Consider the following 25,337-nt stretch of genomic DNA (forward strand, 5'->3'; position numbering starts at 1 on the left):
CCAATAAACTTGCAACTCATCAATATGCATGCACATGAAGCAGATGGACAACATGCTAAGCCTAATCAATCCAATGGTAGACATATGCCCAGGAAAAATTGTGGTAGCAGGAGACCTGAATGCCAAGCTTGGTATCTGGGTGTCATGCTGCCCAGACCACAGCAGCACCTACAGCCCGCCTGCAGACTTCTGCGCATGCCCCGCTTGCCGACTCTCGGCTGGCGAGGGCGGTGCTTGAGGTGAGGTCTTCAAAAGGAGGTGGTCCGCGAGGGGAACGTGCCAGGTCGCCAGGCCTCCCTAACCATCTGCCCTCACCTGTATTCTCGTGTCCGTGTCGCAGAGCAGGAGCGTTTCTTGCGTTCCCCTACTGACGTCTTCTGATTCCATGCTTCCGGGTTGCCACCCCTGTTCCGGAGGCATAGTTGCTGAGTCGGCGTGCCCTCGCCGGCCAGCCTAGTTACTTTTCTTCAGGCAACTTTTCCTACCGCTGTGCCTGCAAAAAAGATTTTTAGAAGTATTTAAAGAGTCATAGTCCTAGTTAAGGTAGGAGGCAATATAGATCTACGCTTTGTCCTGAGACTAATATACTTGTCTGATTCTACACTCCTTCAGCATTGTGGAGTGTATTCTCTGCTTTGCTGCATTTTTTTCTCTCTTTGGCTGTAAAAAAGAAGATAATGTTATTATTTACTGATTCTTGAATTAAGTAATTATCCCATTCCGACCCAGCACCTTTTTGTGCCACATTTATTTTTTCTCTTGTTATTCCTGCATAGGAAAATTTGTTTTTTCTTTTTTTCCTAGTGTTTCAGGATGTATATATTTTTATGGGTCTGAGGAATTTAAATGGTTGTCTCCGTTAAGGTTTGTATGTTTCACACTTATCATTGTTGGTCTTAAATTTCAAAGTCCTAATGCTTAATAAGTATACTTTCACTTTTTAGATATTACTGTGTTAGTCTCAAGTTCTAGTTGTTCATATCTCCTTGAACCACCAGCAGATCATTCTACAGGTATTCTCCAACATTTACAACACGTTCTGTATACCAGTCTTGTAGTTCTAGAGTCATATGTATCATTGTATCTTTCTCCATTACGAAATATATGCGACACCACACCTGACGGACCAGTGGATTCTACTCCTTTTCCCTTTCCTTGTTTTGTTCCCCCTCTTCCCCCCTTCTCCTCTTTTTGCTTGACTTTGTTGGGCGAAGGAGGTGGTTGAGGGAAGTTGGGACCCAGCATCCTCCCTTACAACTACCTTGCGGTAAGCTGGATACCGCATTTTGCATTCTTTTGTACTGTCGCGTTTCCCTCAGGTATTGCGACCACCATCTTGTTTATCCTGAGAGGATGTTTTCTCTTCAAATAAGAACACCAACGGGTTTTTTTAAGTCATAAAAGCCTCAAATTTGGAGTTCCTGCTAGTTATCTAATGCTCAATGATAATGTTTTACAATGGAGCTGCTTCTTTCATATCTCCTTAGTGGTCTTGAGATATCTTATATTATTTTTGGATTTCTTCTGGCGCTTTTTAAATATTGCCTCACCTTTTCTTCCTTGTGACTGTAATACTCAGCATAAAGTGTATACTATTTATTTTTGCTGTTCAGCTGTGCACCTCGTCAGGCTCCCTCAGTACTCTGGCTGCATGTTCCTTTTATGCTACCTTGTGTATGGGGAGAACAAAACCTGCTCATTGTTCTGTCAACAGTTCTTCTTCATCTGTGGTTGAATTCAACCCTTTTTGCGTTCTTCAAGAGAACATGGCTGATTCAGAACAAGGTGCTGTATCAAATCTCCTGCTTTCAAGTATTCCACTTCCTAGTTCCAAAATTGCGTCCAAACTATCGGGCACATCAGCCCTCTCATCTGGAAAAAGGGTTTAAAAAAAGACCCGCCTTTACTAACTATATCTGTTAAATGGTAGCGGCAGTTTCAGTCGATAACCTTTCAAGTATTTGCCCGGCGGTAATCGCCTCTTATACCACTCGATAATTTACCAATGAAAGAGGCAGGCGCCGGAGACTGGAAGGCAGGAAACAAAGTTTTATTCCGTCGGAGCAGAACACATCAGATCAGACAGCAAGGTATCGTCACGAGGTGCTCTAACTGCATCTCTGAGACCTGGTCTCTTATACACTGGTTTATTGCTTTATTACACATAGTACATTCTTGAGATTCCCTTGATGCATGGGGGAATATCCCCTGAAGCCCCGGTTCAGATCCGATCCCATACATAGATACAGTAGAAGTTCCCACCCCACCCACAGTAGGAGATGGCTATTGCGCAGCAGGGTATTCCGTCAATTCCCGGGGGTGTGTGTGACCGGTCGGGTCTCAGGGGGTAGGGGCTTTGATCTACTGTAATCCCTTTGATGTGGGGTGTTTCCCTTACAGTAGGGGCAATAAACTGCATCCGCAGGGCTAGGTGATGGCCTGGGACCAGTTCAGACAATGGGCCGCAGAGGAAGGGGGTTATCAAAGGAGAGGCATGACCATGTATGGGATGTCGGTCGGAAGTGGTTCCGTAGCAAGGTCGCGCAGAAGGAGAGGGTTTATGGCCTGTATGAGAGAGCGGGGGTGGCCAGCGCGCGGGGGATGCTCGCAGCGCCAAGGGGACCGCGCTGGCGATTGACAATGAGTGGGGAGAGAGTGGGGTGCCTAAAATGGCGGCCGTGCATTCGCTGTGCGTGGCGCTGGGGAGAGGCAAGATGGCGCAGATAATGTTCAGTTTGCAAGCTAAATTTCCACATATCTCCTCCTTCAATCTCTATGGAAATAATCCTTGAGGAAGTTCGGGCACTTAAGCCTTATATGGAAGAGACCAATATTCGGCTTCAACAACTGGATGATAAATGGTCGTACATGGAGAGTAGGACTGTTCAATAAAAAAATAAAATAGACTCTTTCCATTCCGTTGCCAATCAAGTCCATTCCATGCAATCTCAGATCTTGCATATTCAAAAACAGATTGAGAACCTTGAAAATCGCAACAGGCGCAATAATCTTTCCATTCCGTTGCCAATCAAGTCCATTCCATGCAATCTCAGATCTTGCATCTTCAAAAACAGATTGAGAACCTTGAAAATCGCAACAGGCGCAATAGTCTATGTATTTACGGCTTGGTAGAGGGACTTGACGGCCCTAATCCTCTCTCAATTTTCCAATCATTTCTTCCAAACCTACTGAATCTTCCTGAATCTCCGACATTGAACATTCAAAGAGCTCATTGTTTAGGTCACATTTCACAGTCTGCATCTTCATCGAATAAACCAAGAGGTGTTATTTTGTATTTTTTATAATCCACAGACTTGTTGAAGGTCCTGTAAGTGGTCAAGGGTAGAATCTCATGGCACGGCTCTACCCTTTTCTTTTCCAAAGCCCATGCCAAAGCAACAGCGGACAGATGGAAGACATTTCTGGACATGAGGCCAGCACTGAGAGACATCAATGCCAGATTCGGTCTTATCCATCCATACCTGTTTAAAGTCACTTATAAGAACAAGATCACAACCTCTGAAGATCCCGGTCTTCTTCAATGATTTTTGGACAATTGTAGGCTGGAAGATATGGAAGTTACTAGACCTACTGTTTAACTTATTTCAGTAAATTCTTCTTAGTATGCATTACAGTCCTGGTTGTATGTTTTTGTATTGTTTTTGTTAACATTTGTATAACTTGTGTCTCCTTCTTTTTCTCAGGTACTGCCCTTGTCATATGTCATACATGTGACTCCTTTACGTTTTTGATGATAAACCTCCCTCCTCCCATGTCCGTTTCCGAGAGCTCGTGTCGTTGTACCGTTCCACTTATGTGGCTCCATAACCTCTAATTTTGTGTGTTCTTTCTGGTATGTTATTTATTATATTTTATATATGGGTTTTGTCTCCCTCTCCCCTTTTTGCTTCATAACGTTTGTCCCCTTTTTCAACTTTTTTTTTCTCGTAAGATCTTTATCAAGTCGTTGTTTAGCTCTGGTTCTCCTTTTTAAATTTCCTCTGTTCATCAGCTCGTCTTTTTCTATTTTCCTGTCTTCTATTCTGCTTTTTATCTTTTTTTCTCTGATTTCAGTTTTTGCCTCATATGCAATCTATTCTGACAAGTTGTTACACTCCCAAGATTATACAATAGTATCTTTTGTTTTTATTTTATACTATTTTCATAGAAAGTTAATTATTACTGCCTGTTTTGTATTCTCTGAATTTATTATTGTATTATAGATGGCTTTAAGATTTATCTCAGGGAATGTTAAAGGTTTGCGCTCTCCTATAAAGCGCCAAAGGGTTTTATCTCACATTGCCAACTTAAAAGGTGATAGTGTTCTACTGCAAGAAATGCATATTTCAAAGAGACTAAACTTAAGAGAAAGTGGGTTGGTAATGTTTTTGCTTCTCCGTGCTCAGGGAAACGTAATGGGGTAGCTAATGTATGTCATAAGCACCTTACTATACAAACTCTCTCTCAAGATGTTGACTGTGAAGGTAGATGGGTTTCACTTTCCTTACTTATTGATAAAATTCCACTCACTATTGTTTATCTGTATGCACCTACTAATCTGGATAGTTCCTTTTGGCCAGGAGTGTTGTCTAAACTGATGGCTTATACTGATGATTATTTGATTGTTGGTAGAGATTGCATTATGGTTTCTCAACCCATCATAGATAGACACTCCAAATCTAGATTTCTGCCTTCACATATACTTTCTCAGTTCAGATCGACAATATCCCAACGATCTCTTATTGATGCATGGAGATTGCGCAATCCAACACGTCATGAGTACACCTTTTTTTCTCCTGCTCACTTTTTCCAATCACGGATAGATTATATGTTTATTTCTAACGCTCTTACTCAACATGTCATTAATTCTGATATAAGATCCACTTTGATATCCGACCACGCACCAGTCACTTTGGATTTAGATCTCCTTCCACCCTCTCAGGGAAATAGACTGTAGAGATTTAATAATTCTCTCGTCCTAGATTTGCAATTTACATGTACTTTTGAGCAATTTGCTTACACGTTCTTAAAAGAAAAATGAATCCCCTGACCTATCTCCTCAAATTATTTGGGATGTTTTTAAAGCCACTTCTAGAGATTATATTATTAACTTTTTTACCCAGAAACGGAAGTTTACCTCCTATAAATACTTAATTCATGCATTAAGCAATTAGAATAATCTTTTTATAAATCTCATTCGTAACGTATCTTAAATGATCTAGTGTGTGCTAAATTTGAGTTTAATACCCTCTCTACAAAATGTTCCAATACTTATCTACTCAAATCTAGTGCAAAATATTATGGAGGTCAAAATAAAGCAGGGAAACTTCTTGCAATACCTTAAAATCAAAAAAGAACATACACAAATGGATTCTATTTTAACCTCTACTATCAAAATATACATAAAATTGAGGATATTCTTTTGGAATTTACAAAATTTATCAGGCCCTATATACCCCAGAGTCTCAGTCTAATTCCCAAAATCTGCTTCATTATTTATCATCCATTCCTTTGCCTTCACGCCATGACTTCGATTTCTCCATATTGGAGAATGATATTTTAATCCAGGATATTTCTAATTCTATTCGTTTTATTAAACGTGGTAAAGCTCCCGGACCTGACAGTTTCACCTTTGAATTCTATTCTTACTTTTCCTCACTTCTGTTTCCCAAATTACACCAACTCTTCCTTTATTTTATATCCTCTCATACATCAGGTGACTATTTTTAAGAGGCATTGATATGTCTCCTTCCCAAAGATAATAAAGAGCACAGATTGTGTAAACATTATCATACTATTTCTCTAATTAACCTAGATTATAAACTTTTTGCAAATAATATTAGCTGTTCATTTGGATAAATTATCCCAATTAATTGGAAAAGAACAATGTGGTTTTATCATAGGTAGCCATATTTCGGAAAATACTCAACTCTTTTTTAATATGCTTAGTAAATACAAATCGTAGAAATCTTCTATGGCAGCTATCTCTTTGGACGCGGAAAAAGCATTTGATAGAGTTATTTGGTCTTTTATTTTCTCTACGCTTTCCTGGTTGGGTCCTAATTTTATTAATTATGTTTCTTTGTTATAGTCCTTACCTAAATCATCTATTTTCGTTAATGGCCCTATATCTCCTTTTTCCCTCTTCATAGAGGTGTTCGGCAAGGTTGTCCACTCTCCCCTTTATTATTTATACTTGCTTTGGAACCATTTTTAATACAGATTCGTTCTAATCCACAGATTACAGGTTTTGCTTATGGGAACACTCAGCTTAAACTTTCTGTCTATGCCGATGATATTTTGCTTTTTATCTCACATCCATAAACATCCTTACCAGCAGTTTTATTAAAAGTAGATCATTTTGCTTCTGTCTCGGGCTATACGTTAAATGGAGACAAATGTGAAATACTTTCTCTAAATAAATTATGTTTTCATGCTAATTTCAGTTAGTCTTCCTTTCATTGGAATCCAGATAAGAATAAATATCTAGGTTTGTGGTTCTCTGATACAGTTAAAGATACTATAGCTCTTAATTTGAAAACGCTACACTCGGTCTTTCTAGCACATAAATCTCATTGGAACCCTTTATTTTTATCCTGGTGGGGTCACCTCAACACTATAAAAATGATGCTTGTACCTATTATATTGTTCTATAGTCTCAATATAAAAAGATATATTCTGTTTTATCTAATTTTTTATGGAACAATAAAAAACCTAGGATTCCGCTTCTTAAACTTAAAAAAACAAAAACATATGGGGGAGTTAACTTTGCAGATTTCCATAAATATCACTTAGCCATTTGTCTTGAAAATGATTCTACACTTTTTCCTTTACGGACAGACCTTGAAAAACATGCATATTTTTATCTCCCATTTTTATTTCTTATAAAACTCCTAAAGATCAATTTTTAAACTCATCAATTTGGTCTAATACCTCTAGTAAATTACATAATCGGATAATTTTCTGGAAGGATTGGTACTCTAGAGGTTTTAAATGGATTCATCAGTTCTTTCAAGATGGTGCCTGCTTGCCATTTCCAGTAGTACAGTTGCTTTTCTCCTTTCCAGATTTATATGAAGTCAAATAACGCTTGCTTATCTCGGCAACTTAATCCTCTTATAACAAATGCTCTCTTCAGGCAACCTCTCCCTTACCGCCTCCTATTCATAACTTATTGGATATATTGCCTTCTGCATCCCTACAATATAAACATCTTACACTTGTTCAGGAACATAAGAGATAAAACAGAGGTAGAAAATATATGGGAACTCGATCTGTTGATTACTTTTTCCATCCCAATTTGGAAAGTAATTTGAGTTACAATAAGGAAATTATCTAGAGTGGCTAATGCAACTCAAACTTTATTTTTTTTATTTATAACTGCCTTTTGATCACCCCTGTTACGTTACATAAAATAGATTCTGCTGTACCTTTTAACTGTTGGTCTTGTTCTCAACCCCCAACAGATCTTAAACATATGCTCTTTGAATGTCCTCCGATTTATGAATTTTGGTTGATGGCTTGGCAACAGATAAATACTATTTTAAAGACACAAGCCCCATTTAATTTTTAATAAAAAATGTTGTCAGGATATGCCTCCCGATATCCCTGATCCCATGGAAGAAGAAGAGACCTTACCTCACTGGTCCACTCCTCTGCTTTCATTCCAGCCCCTGGGACCCTTGTCAATACGCTGGCGAGGTACTAGATGACCTTTAATTTCCCAGACCCGGAAGCTGTGGAGTTCATAAGTCACGCCCCCTTGAACTGGACGTACGCTACACCAGAGGAAAGAGAGGACACCGAGGAAGGAGCCGCGATCGAAAGGATCCGAGATGCAGAGGTTGACGAGACAGAGATGAGGGAGAACCCACAGCAGCTGCGAGGACGGGCGAGGAGTACACTCGATCTGAGAACTCGAGATACCGATAGTGAAGGCTACGGACGAAAGCCAGGAGGCCAACGACCCCGTGAATCACCCAGCCGCAAGTGGGGAGTGGGTGGTGGGCAGGAGTAGTGCCCCGGGGTAAAGAGAAAGGAAAACCTCTGTGAATGCCCTAACATAACAAAAGCCAGGGTTACTCTGCACTGATGGTGGCGGTCTCTCTTACCCTTTCAGCCCAAGCGGACGGGTGTGTTGTCTCCCTCACTCCCTCTCCCTCATTAATGTATTTGCGCGTTGGCTGATTTCCATTTTCTTTTCTTTATTTTGGGACCTTCTCTCCTGACTGGGCCGACTGAGACGCTGGAGAAAAGCCAAAGCCACAAGGAACAGCCAAGACTCCTTAAGGGGACGCTGGACATTTGTTTTTGTAATTTCCATTATGGACTCCAGGTTGAAATAAGCCTCTTTTCTGGCATAAGTGGCCTTGTGATTCCTGTGAACCCTAACATGTTTCTAGGTAGTATTTCTGACTTTTGGACTACTCAATCCAAGGATTTTCATATAATAGATTCACTTCTGGCTGCTGCTATTCAACAAATTATGAAATGCAGCAATGCTGCAGACATTCCCAGTAATTGATTTGATTTGATTTCTCAACTTATAGAGCGCGCAAATGCCCGTGGGCGTCTTGGCGCTATGACAGATCCTCATCTCATAGGAACGGATTCTAGAGTTATGCAGAGAATAGCCAGGTTTTTACTTCCTTCCTGAAGGATTTCAGAGATGGGCAAGTTTTTATGGCAAGAGGCAGCTGATTCCAGGTTCGTGCTGCATGTACAAGGAAGCTTCTTCCACCCCAGTTAGCTCGCCTGAATCTGGGGACACTAATTAGTTTTAATTGGCCGGATCTGAGATGTCTCGTTGGTTCATATATTTTTTAATGAGATCTTAGAAATTGTGATGCTATTCCCTGAAGTGCCTTGTAGGTCAGGCAGAGAGATAGATTTAAATTTCACCCTTTTTTCAATTGGCAGCCAATGCAGGGTTTTTAGTTTGTGACTGATTGGTTCAAACTTAGGTATGCCTAAAACCAATCTGGCTGCTGCGTTTTGTAGGCGTTGTAGTTTAGCTATGATTTTTTTCGTAGCTCCGGCATATAAACCATTTCCGTAATCCAGTCTTGACAGAGCTAAGGCTGTCACTTCTTTGTCAACTAATCAACTTTGTCATGGGGGCTGCCATAGAACACATAATAGATTCTCTTTGCCGCTTCTTTGCTACATTTCCCCAGGCAACTCTTGCGGCCATTGAAACCCTTGCATCACTTCAGACTCTTCCACCCGACATGGAAGAGGGGGCATTAACCCCAACCAAACCATAACATGGACAGTCCCCTCTCCCCTTGGGCAATATCTCCACCCCCTCCAGGTATTAAAAGAGACAACATCAGGATGTGCAGATGTCGCCCCATCAACCAACAAAACCCAGAACAAAGAATAACAAGGAACCATAAACTCATGGGGTCTATTTTAATTTCCCAAATCTCCATAGTTTCAGTATTGCTCATTTTACAACTGCCACCAAACACTGTGATGCGCTAGTGGCTGGTCAGCTGGTGGGGTGCGAGGTCAAGCCTCTAGCTCCCCAACCAGGTGCTAGCCTCAGGGGGGGTAGACTCCCATCAATTTCACTTTGCTTGGATTTAGAGGAACACAATTCCCATACAGCACCTTTTGCATGCACCCGCCATGTGGTAGCCTCTGCATTCCATCATCCATCTCAAATAAACAGCATTACACTTATCTGGGCCCAGTATTTATGTCCCTTCCCCATCAGGGGTCGTGCACTTTAAATGCCAGTATCCTCGTTTGGGTCTTGGTCCATCAGCTAGGCAGGGAATGAGTCCCTAGAGTTAGGGACAGTGTCCGAGGTTTGCAGAGTTACATCAAGGCATACTCGGATTCGCCTGGGTCTTCGAATCTCATTACTGGACTGCCAGGGGGGTTCTGCTTTTTCCGATTCCTGGGCGGCCTGCTTGATCCAGTTGGTTGGGGAAAATCCATTGAAGGTACCAAGCATGCCCCTGGGTGTCCCCGGGAATCCAACCAGTCACTCACTTTCACTACTTGAAAAGAAGAACAGCGGTTTCCGATTGCTTTCGACCCTCAATTTGGCCAGGAAGAGGAGGCTGTATTTAAGATTTAGGTCCCGGAGACGTTGTTTTACCATTAGGAAAGTTTTTCGCTGATCTTGCATATCTTGTGTGTAGTCTGGGTAGATTGGGATCTGGTGCCCGTCAAACAACAAAGGACTGCATGCGCAAGTAGCCTGCAAGATGGAGTCCGGGTCTCGGAAGTTGAAAATCCAGGCTATAATGGCTCTCGGTAGCGCACCAGGTTTGGGTGGAGGAACAAGCGTGCTATGTGCCTGCTCAACAGTAAAAAAACTTTAAATGCTTCATGGGGGCCAAAGTAGAAGTGATCCAGTCCTCAAGGAATAATTTGGCGGATGGATCTTCCGCTTTCTCAGAAAAACCGACAAAGCGTGGGTTATCCCTGCATGATCTCCCTTCAGAGTCTTTTGCTCTGTCATCCAATCGCAGCACTGACTTTTGGAGATCAAGCACAGTGTATTTTAAAGTATGGACCTCTGCCTGCAAGGTGTCCACCATTTGTGCTGTAGTGGTCACCCTGTCAGAGACTTTGTGTAAATCACAGCAGAGCAAGTTGACCTCAATGGTGACGGAATCTATTTTGTGCATCATCCTGTCTCGTGTGGTGTGGCTCACCACCAGCACATCCGCTATGGAGGGGGCCTGTTCTGCAATATGCTGCAGGCCCTCAGCGTGTTCAGTCAGGGTTGTCTCTTGTGCTCCAAGATCTGAAGGAATGGGATGCGCATAATTTAGGATTTTATTGGCTTGAGCTGCTCGGTTCCCTTTCTCTTTCACCATTTTTGCTGGCCATCGAGCTATCGGGTATCCTAGGGGCGCACCGGGTGTAATCCGGATAAATGTTTCGTACACTAGGGGCTGTCTGGGTGCCCAGTGTCTCAGTTTCCTAAATCTTGCACGGTGCCCACAGTGCTCCAATGCATAAGTGTGAGGAGGGACACTCCAATTCCCTTCTCAGCGCGATTCTCCGCAGGTATATTGTCACAAATATGCACTTAGCGGGGTCTCTGCTCAGCTTCTACGGCTTTCACCAAACTTCAAGCTGGGGTTATCTCGTATTTATGGGCCCTCCAGGTGTAGACACCATCCCCAGGCCTCATCTGCAGGCGATGTTGGTTAGTAAGCTGCCCGCGCTGCTCACCTTTTGTTACGAGCTCAGGCCCTCTGCCCTCCCATGTTACACCACTGGTGGCTCCCATTCGTGGGTCTCTGCACTGGAGCAACGAAACTTGAGCGGGCCCCCCTGCAAGGTACGTGAAGGGGCCCCTCCAGATTCCATCAGGAGCTCTCCAGCCAAAGTATTGTGCTGAGGGGGCCCCTTTGAGCTTAGCCCCTGGCACCCCCAGGGCAATATAGGGGCTGCGGGGGCCTGCGTTACGCCACTCTGCCCTCCCAGATCTGCCCTCCAAGATGGCAGGTATCGGTCTTGCACCGACTCTGGCGTCCTCAGTGTGGGCCTCAGTTCTCCAGGATTGTAGTATTCAGTCTTACACCGCCATTGCAGGCCTGGTTCTAGCGGGTGGGCCCGGTGGGCCAGACCCACCCAAACATGAGGCTGGCCCAACCAAACAGGGGCCTGGGCCCTGACAGTGATGGAACGAAGGCCAGTAGAAAATGGCGTCTTTCATTTAAAACGTTCCTCCGAACTTTGTTTCTTTCTTCCTATTCTGGGAGTTGCCTGATTGGGCCTGGGCTCTCTCTCACAGGACCCCTAATCACGCGTCTCCTTTTAGAAAGGTGGGCTGTGGCCCCACCCACTCATTGAGGTAAAATAGGGGCATTGCAAAGGGAAAAAATCCTCTCTTTGGAACCGGGTAACCTTAACCATTCTGCTGTGTGGATATTTCCTTTTCTATATGCTGGAGAAAAAAAGTTTGCTTTTCTGGATTCACCTTTCCTGGCCCCTGCAGCTGCTTATCAGACCAGGCAGTGAGCAGGAACCCAGCAGGTGAAAGAATGTCTGGCTATTTGTTCTTCTTTTTAAAATCATCAGGATAGGCCCAGCAAGACACATACTTCCTGTATGCGTTATTTAAACAGTTTTTATCATTATCAAGGCCTCTGCCACGGATGTAAGACAACAATAAAAATGTCCAGATAACTGGTGATTAATGATCCTGCCAATCCTTTGTCTGTTGGTGGTTTTGAAATGCAGATGAACTGTATTTTATGTGGGTAGCTCAGTGGGTTACTGCCTTTGTCACAGAGATTCTTGTGTTACTTGCAGTACAGAAATTACAATCCTAACATAGGACAGTGACCTATGAACTGCCATCAAAGAGCTGCATGCAAACCTGAATGATATAGTTAGAACTTATAATTTTTTTTGTGTTGTAATATAGTTAGAACTTCCCCAGTCTTTCACTATTCTAATGTTGCTAGAAAGAGTTTGGTTGAGCAGATAAACATGTTTATCAATAACGCCGACCCCTAACCACTGGGATATGCTTTAAATCCTGAGTTTGTGCTTCTCCAGACCAAACCCTCTTAAAATATACTGCCCAACAGTATGGATGACACGTGATTCCTACACATTGTAATCCTCATTGGCTTACGTGACATTCCCTGTAAATTGATTTACATACTTGCATGATTGATTGTCTCTGCATAATGTGTGCATGATGTAAAGTACTGTGACACCCTACACTGATATGAGTAGCGCTATACACCAAATGAAATGCATATGAGAGAGGGGCTACGGAGAGATGAGGGGCACTGGTGGAGGGTGGCAGTGAGGGAATCTGAGGAGGAGGTCAATAGGGGGAGGGGCTACGGAGTGATGAGGGGCACTGGAGATGGGTGGTAGTGAAGGAGTCCGAGAAGGAGGTCAATGGGTGGGGAGGCTACAGAGAGATGAGGGGCGCTGGTGGAGGGTGGCAGTGAGGGAATCCGAGGAGGAGGTCAATAGGACGAGGGGCCACGGAGTGATGGGGGGCACTGGAGATGGGTGGTAGTGAAGGAGTCCGAGAAGGAGGTCAATGGGTGGGGAGGCTACAGAGAGATGAGGAGCGCTGGTGGAGGGTGGCAGTGAGGGAATCCGAGGAGGAGGTCAATAGGGGGAGGGGACACGGAGTGATGAGGGGCACTGGAGATGGGTGGTAGTGAAGGAGTCCGAGAAGGAGGTCAATGGGTGGGGAGGCTACAGAGAGATGAGGGGTGCTGGTGGAGGGTGGCAGTGGGGAAATCAGAGGAGAAGGTCAATGGGGGGGGCTATCGAGAGATGAGGGGCACTGGTCTTGCTAGTCTAGAGCGTGCTGAGCGCGTCTCGGATAGCGCTGTTCGCTCTACCGCTTATTATTGGCTTTTAATCTGCCCCGTTTTGTATTTGCTTTAATTTGTTTTTTCTTCCCCCCTGATTTTAATTGGGAGCCCCCTTACCTGCACTATAAAAGTTTGGATTCCACCGCTGTTTGGCGGGCCCTTGTCACGGAGACGCTGGGGTTTTTTCTTGGCGGCCATATTGGGTGCGTACTGGGTGTAGATTGGGACGCCTGGCGGCGCCATCTTGTGGTTCCGACGTTCTAGTCGTCACAAGGACGCTAGACGGCTACATAAGGGGGTCATGTTGACGCGCAGCGGTATCGCGCAGCGGGGTCGCCGGATTGCCGCCGGAGTTACGCCAGAGTTCAGCCCGTCTGCGTCCGTCCGCGCTGAGGACGTGCTGCAGGTCGTGCCGGTAAGAGATGACCGGCATTCGATGGGACAGGTAAAGTGTTCTTATTCTTTGCAGGATTTGCTCGCTTTAAAGTCCACTTTTTTAGCCTGCCATCATCGATTTTCCCCCAAGGGGCTTTTATACTCTACCTCATGTCACACTTGTAAGGTGAGTCTGCTGCCCTCCGGACCGGACGATGACATTATACATACCTCTTATGCTCTGCCCAATAGCTCACAACTAGGAAATGGGTTCCTAATTAACGCTAGATCATTGATCAAAAACAATGTCGCTTTCAACGACTTTGTGACTGTTAGGAATCCCTCATGGGTGTTTGTTACAGAAACGTGGGCTTCGGATTCTTCTGGTCATGATTTGCTGATGGCCATTCCTGAAGGCTATGCACTCCATAGACTTGATAGAACTAGATGTAGAGGGGGCGGGCTGGCAATCCTTTATAAAACTTCTCTTATCTGTAGTATCAAAGCCTTGTCCGAGCCCTCGGATTCTTTTGAGGCCTTGTATTTTTCTATCTCTTGTTCTCCATCCCTATCTTTTACAGGCATTCCCATCTATAGACCCCCTGGACCTAGATCCGATTTTAGTGGTGAGCTCTTTAGAATTTTAGAGCCCTATTTTGGTAAGCCTTTTCTTACTATACTGGGGGATCTAAATTTCCATTTAGATGACATGGGTTCTAATGATACGCTTTCCTTGTTAGACTCGCTGGACGCATGTGGCCTCACCCAATTGGTTAGTAGTCCAACCCATCATGCCGGCCATATTCTAGATGGGGTATTTTCCAGCGACCCGAGATTGTCGGTTGGTTCCCCTTTACGTTTGGTCTGGTCTGACCATTTGGCAGTACCCTTAGGACTAGCTTCCTCCCCTGTAAGTGCGCCTAAGCCGAATGCCTGTAATAGACAACCCAAAAGGAGTTTTAGGAATATTACTAATGAATCCCTCTCTCCTTTTATAGGGGCTAGGTTGTATTCTTCCTTTGGGGAAGTCGGGGAGGCTGCACAAGAACTCGCTAATTCCATCACTAGAGCGGTAGATGTGCTAGCCCCCGCCTCTTTTCGGTATTCAGCAAGGCGTAATCCCTCTGCTCCTTGGTTCTCTGAGCCATTAAGGCTCCTGAGGCAGAGCTGTAGGAGACCGGAGAGAAGATGGCGAAAACTATGGGATCCCATTGAAGGTGAGGCACACAGGCGCCTGTTGCGAGAATACAATGCTAGGATAATTAAGGAAAAGCAGGAGTTTTTTTCTAAACTTACCTCTTCCCTTACTTCATCTAGGGAACTATTTAAAATTGTGGACTCCATTTGCTCTCTCCAAATGCCTGATCCAGTGGTAGGGTCTCAGGAGCTCTGTAATAAAATCTCAGATTTCTTTTATAATAAGATCGAGGACATGTATCTTGCCTTGGAAGCTCAGAGGAGTATTCTGGGTTCTCATTCTTCCCTGTCCCTTGCAAAACTGGAAACTTGGACTAGAGATCCCTCTAAGATCCTGTCCTCTTTTCCGCTGCTCTCTTCTGAGGAGTTGGATCTTTTGTTGAATAGAATAAAATCTGGCTCTCCTCTTGACCCCTGTCCTTTGAAAGTGTTGAAAGCATGTCGGGATACCCTATTACCCCCCTTGATGGAGGTGATGAATGGTGCCTTAACACAGGGTGTCTTTCCGGCAGCCTGGAAGAAGGCGATAGTGAAGCCTCTGCTTAAAAAGCCCACTCTGGACCCAGAAATGCTCAAAAACTTCCGCCCTATATCTTTGCTTCCTGCTCCAGCTAAAATGCTAGAATCCCACCTGAATTTCCATCTGTCGGCTTTTCTAGATTCTTCTGGATATTTGGATGATTCCCAGCATGGATTCAGGAGATGCCATAGCACCGAATCGGCACTTACTATGGTGGTGAATAACATCCGAATGAAGGTAGACCAAGGCCAGACCACTCTCTTGGTCCTTCTGGATCTTACGGCAGCATTTGATACCCTGTCTCCCTCGACTTTAACATCACGTCTGAGGGAGTTAGGAGTAGCGGGCTCGGCCTTGAAGCTCCTGTCCTCTTTTTTAGATCAAAGAGAGCAAAGGGTCATGCTTGGTGAGTTTCTCTCCCCTGCTAAAGCAATGCGGGGTTCCACAGGGGTCGGCCTTGAGTCCGACCCTGTTCAACATCTATGTGGCCCCTCTGGCAAGGCTTGTGAAATCGCAGGGGGTGGAGGTTGTGTCATACGCCGATGACACCCAAATCATGGTGTCCCTGGCCCACTCGGTTAATACATCAGCGACCAACTTTAGAAACTGCATGCAAGCAGTCTCCGAATGGATGATTCAAAACTCCCTAAAGTTGAACGGTGACAAAACCGAGGTCCTGATTTTTGGCAACAATCAGGATTGCTGGTCTAACGAGTGGTGGCCCCCTTCGCTGGGATCTTGCCCTACTCCATTCCACTCTGCCAGGAATCTGGGCATCATATTTGACACCTCATTGTCTATGACTCTCCAGGTGAACAGAACGGTGGCTACTTGCTGGGGGTTTATTAAGATTCTTAGGAGAATCGTTCACTATCTCTCCCCCCAGTCACGTAGACAGACGGTGGTTGCGTTGGTTGGGTCACGATTGGATTATTGCAACACTCTGTATGCAGACATCAACAGGGGTCTTATCCATCGCCTCCAGGTTGTACAAAATGCTGCAGCCAGATTTGTTCTAGCTGCTCCTGCTGCCTCATTGGCCACCTTAGCTAGGAAAAGCCTGCATTGGCTCCCAATCCAGTATAGGATTTCTTTTAAACTTCTAATCCTGGTGTTTGGAGCTTTAAGGGCTGCACCCCCTAACGCTTTGGGCTCTCTTTTAACCTGCTATATTCCTAGCAGGTGTCTTCGTTCCTCAGAGATGAACCTCCTAGTAGTTCCCCGTTTTAAGAAAGTCAGATGGGGAAGTAGGGCCTTCTCCATTGTGGCTCCCCGGTTATGGAATGCCCTCCCCTTAGAGATTAAGGCCCAACCTTCCATAACCCTCTTTAAAAAAGCACTCAAAACGTGGTACTTTACTAAAGCCTATTAGTAAGCAATTTCTATTTTAGTCTGATTTAACTAGTATTTTTGGTTAGGCGCCTTGACGCCCACTGGGCTAAGTAGCGCGTTATAAATTAGATTTCATTTCATTTCATGGTGGAGGGTGGCAGTGAGGGAATCAGAGGAGGAGGTCAATAGGGGGGGCTACGGAGAGATGAGGGACGCTGGTGGAGGATGGCAGTGAGGGAATCTGAGGTGGAGGTCAATAGGGGGGGCTATCGAGAGATGAGGGGCGCTGGTGGAGGGTGGCAGTGAGGGAATCAGAGGAGTAGGTAATGAGGGAGAGCCCGAGAAGTGTCACTTGCCTGATACTCCCATCTCAGAAACCTCCTCTTGCCATCAAAGGGACATTACATGGGGAAAAAAATTTTTTGAGAGTGATAACATTTAGAAAGAGATTTGGAAAGAAAAGAAATGTGTTTAACTGGACCCTTATAAGACTAAGGAGAGATAAACGAGGGCCCTGAAGCAGGCCTGGCTAGACATACAAGTGTCAAATTGGCCCCGCAGTGGCCCACCCGAATGCATCCTTGGCCCACCCAACAAAAAATTCCTGTAGCCGGGCCTGCGCCATTGGCCGCCAACTACTGCATCACAGTCCCTCATTCATTCTGCTGCGGTCCCAATGAGTGACGTGTCCAAAAAATTCAAGAGCTCCGCCTTGCAACTCAATGCGCCCCGCGGTCCAGGAGCCACCGCTGCCACCCAAGCCGGGGAGACCAGGGTACCGCCCCCCTGCCGGCGATGGTTTCTAGCGGCGCTCACTGGAGCCCGCCCCTCATAACAGGCGGAGTCCTCTCCGGAGCTACAACGTGTTAGTTATAACATTTTCAATAAGATCTGGTGAAAATGTATACTTTTTTATTGATTAAAAAATGTTGCATTCTGTATAGCTTCAGACTTCTGCTTGTATCAATGTATGTTGAACTGAAAAACAATCTATCTGCCGCACAACTGTGTTCCTCCACTTCTGCATCATTCCAGTGGCCCTGCATACACCGCTGCGGTCACTTCTAAACGTGACCGCTGCATGAAGGACATTCGCACAGCTGCTTCCTCGCTGTACTTCTGTAACGAACTCCAGAGTTTATCCGCTCCCTGAAAGAGCAGCAGCTAATTAAATCCAGATTTCTTTCATGAAGTTTTGTATTGTCTGTAGCCCTTTTTATTCCTGATTTGAGCAATGGAAATTAGAGAAGTCAAGGTAAAATCCGGGACTGGTTAGCATACTCGTCCAAGGAATTGGAACCTTGGGGTATCTCTCTGTGCTAGTGGGTACATGAACTGCTTTTGAACTGCCACGAACTGCACACCGCAATTATGAATATTGAAACTAAACTGAAAACTGTGCCTGTTTTCCAAAAAGTGCTCATTGTATACATTTTAGAATATTTCTCTCATGTAAGCATTTATTTTTAGAATGATCAGTTTATCATACCAGGCATAAGATTTGATTTAAAGTCTGTCTTAAATTTGTTTTCTTCAAATTAAGGATAAAAGTAACAACACGATGGTGCTGCGCACTTTAAGTGTTCCAGCTCTTGTCAGAAGCCCCAGTATTATTCTAATGAAAGCACAACAGACCTACCATGAGGTTTTGATGCCGTCTCCTTAAAGATATTGCACCACTGTTGCAAGATGTTGGTACTGTCCCATTAAATGCACCGAGGTGGTTTTATGGAGGCATTGAAATATAAGTCAGAAGATCCGAGGGCCGGCTCTAGGGCGGTGCGACCGGTGCCACCGCACCGGGTGCTGACTCTTGGAGGGGGCGCCCTGTTTGGAAGTATTTTATAGTTTTAAAAGCGCCTGCTGCTGCATTGCCGGCCTCCGCCAATTTTCATACAACATTAAAATGTCAACATAAGTACTGTGATTAATGTTCTTCCTGGAGAGAGAAGGAGTTTTGTCTAGTGGAAATTTTTCTCATTTTATGGTAGCACAGAGGGTTAATATGCCTGCTGCAAAGAACGTGTACCATGCAGATCACAAAGTGCATATAGTTTAAAACGGTCAGTGCTTTTTGATCCTTTTGTTACTATCAGTGTAGATGTTAAAATCCTAACATGGAACAGTGAGCTAATAACTGTCAAAGAGCTGCATGCAAACTGCAAGGTATAGATTAAAGCATTATATTTTTTATCTCTGTATTTCATTATTCTAATGTTTCTAAGAGTGTTTATTTCGGTTAAAAAACAATCCTTATTATTACATGTGACTCCAAACCATGGGGTTATGTTTTAAATTCTGAGTCTGTGCTTCTCTAGACCAAGCACTCTTAAACGATACTGTCTACCAGTATGGAGGACATGCGACTCACCTTGTAGTCTTCTGGCTTATGTAACATTTTCTATTCACTGATTTACACACCTATGATTGATTTTCTCTGTGTAATTTGTGTGTGATGTAAAGTGCTCAGACACCCTACACTGGCATAGGAGGTGCTATATAAACTAATTAAATACATCTGAGAGAGAGTGGCTATGGAGACTTGAGGGGACACTGTTGAAGGGTGGTAGTGAGGGAGTCTATGGGGGGTACCAACAAACATTGTCGCACAGGGCGCCACCAGTGCTAAAGCCGGCCCTGAACAACTCATCCAAAAACCAGACGGTGTTTGACGACGTACTCGTGAATCTGGGAAACTTTAGGGCCGTGTGGTAGTGAAGTGATCCTAACAAGTGCCAGGCCGGACCTACTTAAAGAGAGAACAGAGCTTACGACAACCCTAACAGTACCTGCCCGTTTATTCTGTGCTTGCTCTAAAATCTATTCACGAAGCTTCCAAAATAAATGAAGGGGAAAACTACAACTCCCTCAATGCACCTGGTTGCTGTTGGACTTTAGATTTGTTTCGTAACTTACCTTTGGGCTAGTGTTGTAACTCAGGTAGTTGGGCGTGGTTGTGAAACAGAGGCCTGGGTTTGCACGGTTGCACCTTGCGCGGAGCCAGACCCAGACCAGTTCGTCTTCATTCATGGGGCATGCGGGGAGAATTCTTAGAAACGTGTTTGGTCTCCTCTGGACTGAAGGCTGGCAAGGAACTAGGGCAGAGGTAAAGGCAGACACGCGGAGAGGACATTGCTCGGACACCGTTCCTTCCTGCTGTACTGGGAGGTGACTGAGTACAGTACAGCCCTGCGGGAGTGGGCGGAGTTTACCTCCTGACCTCCCCCGTGCCCTGTCCCTTACTTCTTTCTCTTGGTGGCGAGTACAGCCGGGACAGGAGTCTATTTACACCTCTGCATCCACCCCTCTGTCCTCGCGCCTCCGTTCTCCTCAGCTGCTTCCCTGGGACGGTCTAAGGGGCGGGGCTTCTCCTTAACTCACACACTCTAACCTCCCCTGTCCGGAACTCCGTTCTGGGAGTATACCTCTGTGGCCATCCACTTTTGAAAACAACAAACAACGTGGCTACTTCAAGTCCTCAAACCAGGAAGGATCGTGATTCTGCTGGGACCCTTAACAGCTAGGTAAGGGGGAAGCTACCGACTCTCACTGTGCTGTGGTCTTCACCATTGTGTAGTGTTATTGCAGTTTTTCACGTGTTTCTTTAAATCGGACAGGTACCGTTCATGGTTGGTATTATACGTAGCGCTGCGACGGGAATTGAGCGTCGTCACGAGCAGCACCATCTCCAGTCTATTCTCTTGTGGGTATCAATGCGCTAGAAGCCGTCTAAAATTCCCAGGTGCATGAACTAGTGTCATGTCATATGCAGTCTACATTTGCTTTGCATTTTGAGACTTGAGGTCTTGATTTCAGAACGTGATGAACAGGTCTACAAGTTCCAGAAAAGAAGGGGCGCTGGGATTTGAGGTGTCGGCGCTGAGTGGGCTGCATCACCTCTACAACAATCTCGAAGGCGTTTAAAAGGAAAATTAGCAGGAACTATGCCTTGCAATTTGATGTTTTTCTCTAGAGGTCACATGTCGCCTTCCCCACTAACAAATCGTTGCGTCATCATTTTGACATGGCTCTATGTTTACTTTCCCTTTCTGACTTTTGTCTGTAGATCCTAACTAGAGTCTGGCGTGTTTACAGGGCGTGTGAAACTAGACTACACGGCCCAATTGCTTTTTGAAATACTTGTCAATGAAGTTTACAAGTAATTCAAAATACACCAGCAGCAGGAAAAGTTCAAACGAGGCATGCTTTTTTAATATTTAGAGCGCGATTTAAATAACGATTTTATTGAAGCGGAAGCATGCCATGACACTTTACTAGTGCCATCCCCAAATGGCAAAGGTGTGCTGAAAGTCCTGAATGTTACATATATTATTGTTGACACGCATTGTAAGTTCTGCAGGAACACAGCATCGATTCTGCATTTTACTATGTCAGTTACAAGGTAAATCTACGTCACAGCAATGCATAAAATCCACGTCCTAATGATCTGCAACATTCGAGTGGGAAAGGCGTAGATAAAAATGTGTAAAGGCACAGTGGCTTAGCAAGGGTGCCGGGCCTTAATGTAACTATGGAACAACATGTTACATTGAGAATAAATGGCAGCATAAGCATTCCACCTCCAAGTTTGCCACTGTGCTGCAGAGGCCTCATTGATTAAGCCAGGTGATGCGTAAGTGTCATTCAGATGCAGAAATAGCAACATCTCCAAGGAGAAAATGCCTTTCGTGACTCATAGGATTTCCTCCAATAGAAGTGTTCTCATTCTAATGTATATTTCACTCATACAAATCTATACATAGAGGGCTGGTTCACTAACGAAAGGTGGAGTACATCAACATACTCAGAAGTTTGTGATGTCATGTAGTTTCCACTTTCCAGTAGGAACTTCACGTTTGTTGTGCAGTGTAAACTTTGGGGTGGTGCCAGTCTGATCCCGAGCACCCCCTCAGGATATGTTGTCCTACGGGCCAGCTAGCTCACAGTGCCACCGTAAACACCCCTAAACCTAGATAGGTAGCAAACTGTTTTGGCAACCACAGAACATGACATCCCTGATCCTCCAAGGAATCGTGGTAACAGATCTAGAACCCTTTTTCTAAGTCAATCGTGCCCTCTTTCTCTCAGAGAAATACACAAAGAATACATTGAAGGACGTTTTCAATATTTATTGAACAAATGGGATTCTTGTATGGAAGAAATGTGCTGCATTGATCAATACACCGAACCAAACAAGAGTAATTAGTAATATAAGGAGAAGTGTAGCTCACTGGTTAGAGGAGGCATACCCTGAAGCAGAGATCAGACCCGGGACCTGGGTTCGATTCCCGACGCGGCAGGGTCCAGAGCCCAATTGTCCACGGACTCGATAATTCTCGCTTCGGTGCCCACTCTAAGCACGAGTTCACACTATGCAGCTCTGGGCAACAAGCCTGCTTAATCTCCACAACGGCCCCCCGCGGCGGGATGCCTGGCTTTCACCTTGGGGATGCCCAGTACGGGTTATCTTACAGGGAAAAACCAGGACGGGTTCCCAATGCAAGCGCCAAGATGCCCGTAGGGTGATAGCTGCGCTCTATAAGTACATCAATCAATCAATCAATCAATCAATAAGAATGGTGAACAGGATGAACCGTTCCTCAATCTCGCTACAAAATGTATATATGCAAGCATATAATCTCTCTCTCTCTCTCTTTATATATATATATATATATATATATCTATATCTATATATCGTACTCCTACTATGCGTTCCCTATCCTGCTATCCTAAGTGTCCAGGGGGTGTATGCATTCTGCCAAGAATCCCCTATTGGTTGAGTCACCACCATTACCTGAAGGGAAAGAATGTAGGACCCCGTCTTGGTCACGAGTTGGCCATCCCTCTTCGCGGAGGGATCGGCAAGCAGCTGGGCTGAGGTATCCGTGTGTAGTGACCTTGTAAATGACAGCAAGTGCTTCACTGCGTAAAACCCGAAAAATGCTTGTTTATTTATAACAAAAAGCATCCTTGCTGTGAGACGAGACCTCCAGTCAGGCCGCCATTGTGTATATTCAATAGATAGCTGCATCGCTCTTATGTAAAAACAACAAACAACTGAATTTGCACAATGTGTGTTCAGACTTGTACGGGATGTTAAAGGTATTGAGGTGATGTTCTTACTAAGTGGAATTTGTAAGCAATGCAGTTTCAGAGAAATTAATTCTGCATTGTCACAAGCGCATATGTGTGTTAAGTCATCGTGTGAAAAGCAAGGCAGCTTAGTAGATGTGTATATGTTTAAAATGGCAGCGTTTCTCCCCGGGCCTAACTAAGGTACAAAACAGTGGACACTCATAAAGTCTAAATGTCAGGCTTTGCAAATGCAAGAATCCTAGTTGCATATGTGTGCACTGTGATTTCTTCTGAAACACATGGAAAAAGTGGTAGTAAAGAGGTGCCTTATCTTTGTAACTGCTCATATGGAAATATATCAAAGTCTTAAAACTGTTTCTTCAGTAGCAAACCGTGGAAAGATTACCAACATTTGAAAGCGGTTACGCAGTGGTAAAAGCATTGATCACATTTGCCAGAATTCCCCTTGAGAATTCCCAGAGGGTATAAATATAGGCATTTTCGGATAAAAATATATGTGAATTGGACCCATTATGTGTTTGCTCAGAAGAAGCAATCGTTTACATCGCAAAATGTACATTTGCGAATTGGTTGCAAAAATGAGTCCGGATACAGTTTAGAACCCCCTTTAAATGCAGGCAAACACAGGTAGAGGGGTTTGAGAGAGACAGCATGCTCCACCCCTGCATTCACACTCTTTCCAAGTTATCATTTTTATGAAATAGCATTCCTTCCACATGAACATTGCTTTAAAACGCAGGAAATGACGTGGCGCGGGGCAAGCGGCGATTCTCCGTGTCACAGGGGGTTCCTACTGAGGCCTGCCACAATTCCCACAGAGCCCCACAGGGACAGCTCCCCCTTGGTGAATCAGTTACCACCCCATGTCCGAAGTCAGTAACCGATTACTAATCGATAACTGGAATTGTGGCCTTAAACCATTGATAAACTGTATTGTGACTCACAAATTAGGGGGGACTTTATGTCCCTGCAAACGAGGTGCAAAAGTTACTTTACAAGTCACAAATACTTTTCCGACTTCCAAAGCATCTCTTGCACTTTGCACCTTAGCTTTTTGTAATCCCAAATCTTTGATTTTGTGAGTTGAAGGCTCTCTGACTTCAATCTGCTTTTGTACTTTGGGCACAAAGTGCTTACCAAACTGTGAGGTGCTACAACAAAAAAATAGTTACTTCATCAGTCTTTTATTTAGTTATGGTAAATTCAAGAATAGCATTTATAATAATATAGGTCAAGAAGTAAAACAACCACAGAGCACTTACAAGACAACCACAAGTCTCCAGTTTTATTATAAGTAAATAAATGCACAGCACAACCTCAAGTGTAGAATCTAGATAAGAATAATATGAATATACTTTTCTTTTCTAGTGCTTAACACGAGTTGGTGCTGTTTTTGAGGACTACAAACATCAGGCTTACTGCTCTCCAGTTTTAATGGTACTTAATGTAGCTATCCATGAAGGATAACAGACTGAGTAAGTCTTTCCATGAATCAAAGATGTGACTTGAAAGTCGTCAGTAGCAAGCTCTTGACACGCTGGGGCATCTTGCTGACATCCCATATCAAAACACACGCAAAGCCACAGTAAATAACTAATATTCATATATCACTTTGTTAGGTTAGATGGCTTCATGAATTGGTATGTAATAGGCTAGGTTTAGACTCCTGGGCTTTGAAAGCCCAGGAGTCGGCATCAGCATTTATAAACTTTCAAAGACACTTGCAGCTACAGCCCATTGTAGGGAGGAACTTACCGACTCTGCCTCACAATGGTTTATTTCGTGTTTTGTAGTGCCAGGAATTAAATGCCAGACATCTGCCTGGTGACTTGAGACCATGTTTCTATTCTGTGGTTGCATTTAAGAAAACAGCACATTGTGTGACTTCTAGTTTTCATTTTCTTTCAATTGAAGCAATTGCAATTGGCAACAATAATTTGGAAAAATCAAGTTGGGCATCCAGGATTAGACCAAACTGAGTAATTTGTTAAACTTAGCAAAGGAGCAGAAGACGGTAAATTCCACAAACCCTAACTGGTGAGAAGCAGTCTCTGCCACAATGTTGTGTATCCTTATCTTGATCCATATTACGAGATGCACAGTTACAGTTTGGGTGAATATTATTTCATTGCACGACACTCCTGTGGTACATTATTTCTACAGACACACAGCACTTCTACCAGTCACAGTAGGCCTTCTAGTGTTTTTTCTGTTAGCAGTTACCCTGTGTTCAAGATGGCCGTTACTTCAGGGGACAACAAACGTGATGGGCTTTAGCTCTTGCTTCAAAATATACAAAGTTCTGAAATTTCATAAACTGTTTTTAAGGGGAATACAAAGTATTCTAGGACTGCAGAATATTAATACATTTGAGGCGCTGTTGGATATTATAAAGTATTACATGAGTTATTGAGACCACTATCAGGTCTGTATGTGCTGTAGTAGGACGTATAGTGAGGGCTGGGGGCCATTACACCACCAGTGTATTTTTGCAACTC

At 44.2% G+C, this 25,337-nt stretch overlaps 1 protein-coding gene and 1 long non-coding RNA gene across 7 annotated transcripts in view; one reads left to right on the forward strand and one right to left on the reverse strand.

Moving 5' to 3' along the window:
- Positions 1-19,916, reverse strand: part of LOC146775853 (uncharacterized) — a 42,584-nt gene extending 22,668 nt beyond the window's left edge. Inside the window, exons 1-2 of the long non-coding RNA XR_014972229.1 lie at positions 19,660-19,916; positions 316-493 (exon numbers count right to left, since the gene is read on the reverse strand). This is a non-coding gene — a long non-coding RNA (uncharacterized LOC146775853). The remainder of the gene's footprint in view (positions 1-315; positions 494-19,659) is intronic.
- The window catches only part of NR1I3 (nuclear receptor subfamily 1 group I member 3), an 858,363-nt gene that overhangs the window by 206,061 nt on the left and 626,965 nt on the right, over positions 1-25,337 (forward strand). Inside the window, exon 1 of one of the 6 annotated variants that reach the window (XM_085638656.1) lies at positions 3,735-3,853. The exons of 1 other annotated variant lie outside the window; for it this stretch is intronic. The gene's annotated coding sequence lies outside the window, so the exon portion shown is untranslated. Of the gene's footprint in view, positions 1-3,734; positions 3,854-19,979; positions 20,268-25,337 lie in introns of those variants that run through there. 4 more of the 6 variants (XM_085638661.1, XM_085638658.1, XM_085638657.1 and 1 more) reach the window with 4 other exon arrangements.

The sequence above is a fragment of the Triturus cristatus genome, chromosome 12 (assembly GCF_964204655.1).
Source record: "Triturus cristatus chromosome 12, aTriCri1.1, whole genome shotgun sequence".
Classification (NCBI taxonomy): Eukaryota; Metazoa; Chordata; class Amphibia; order Caudata; family Salamandridae; genus Triturus; species Triturus cristatus.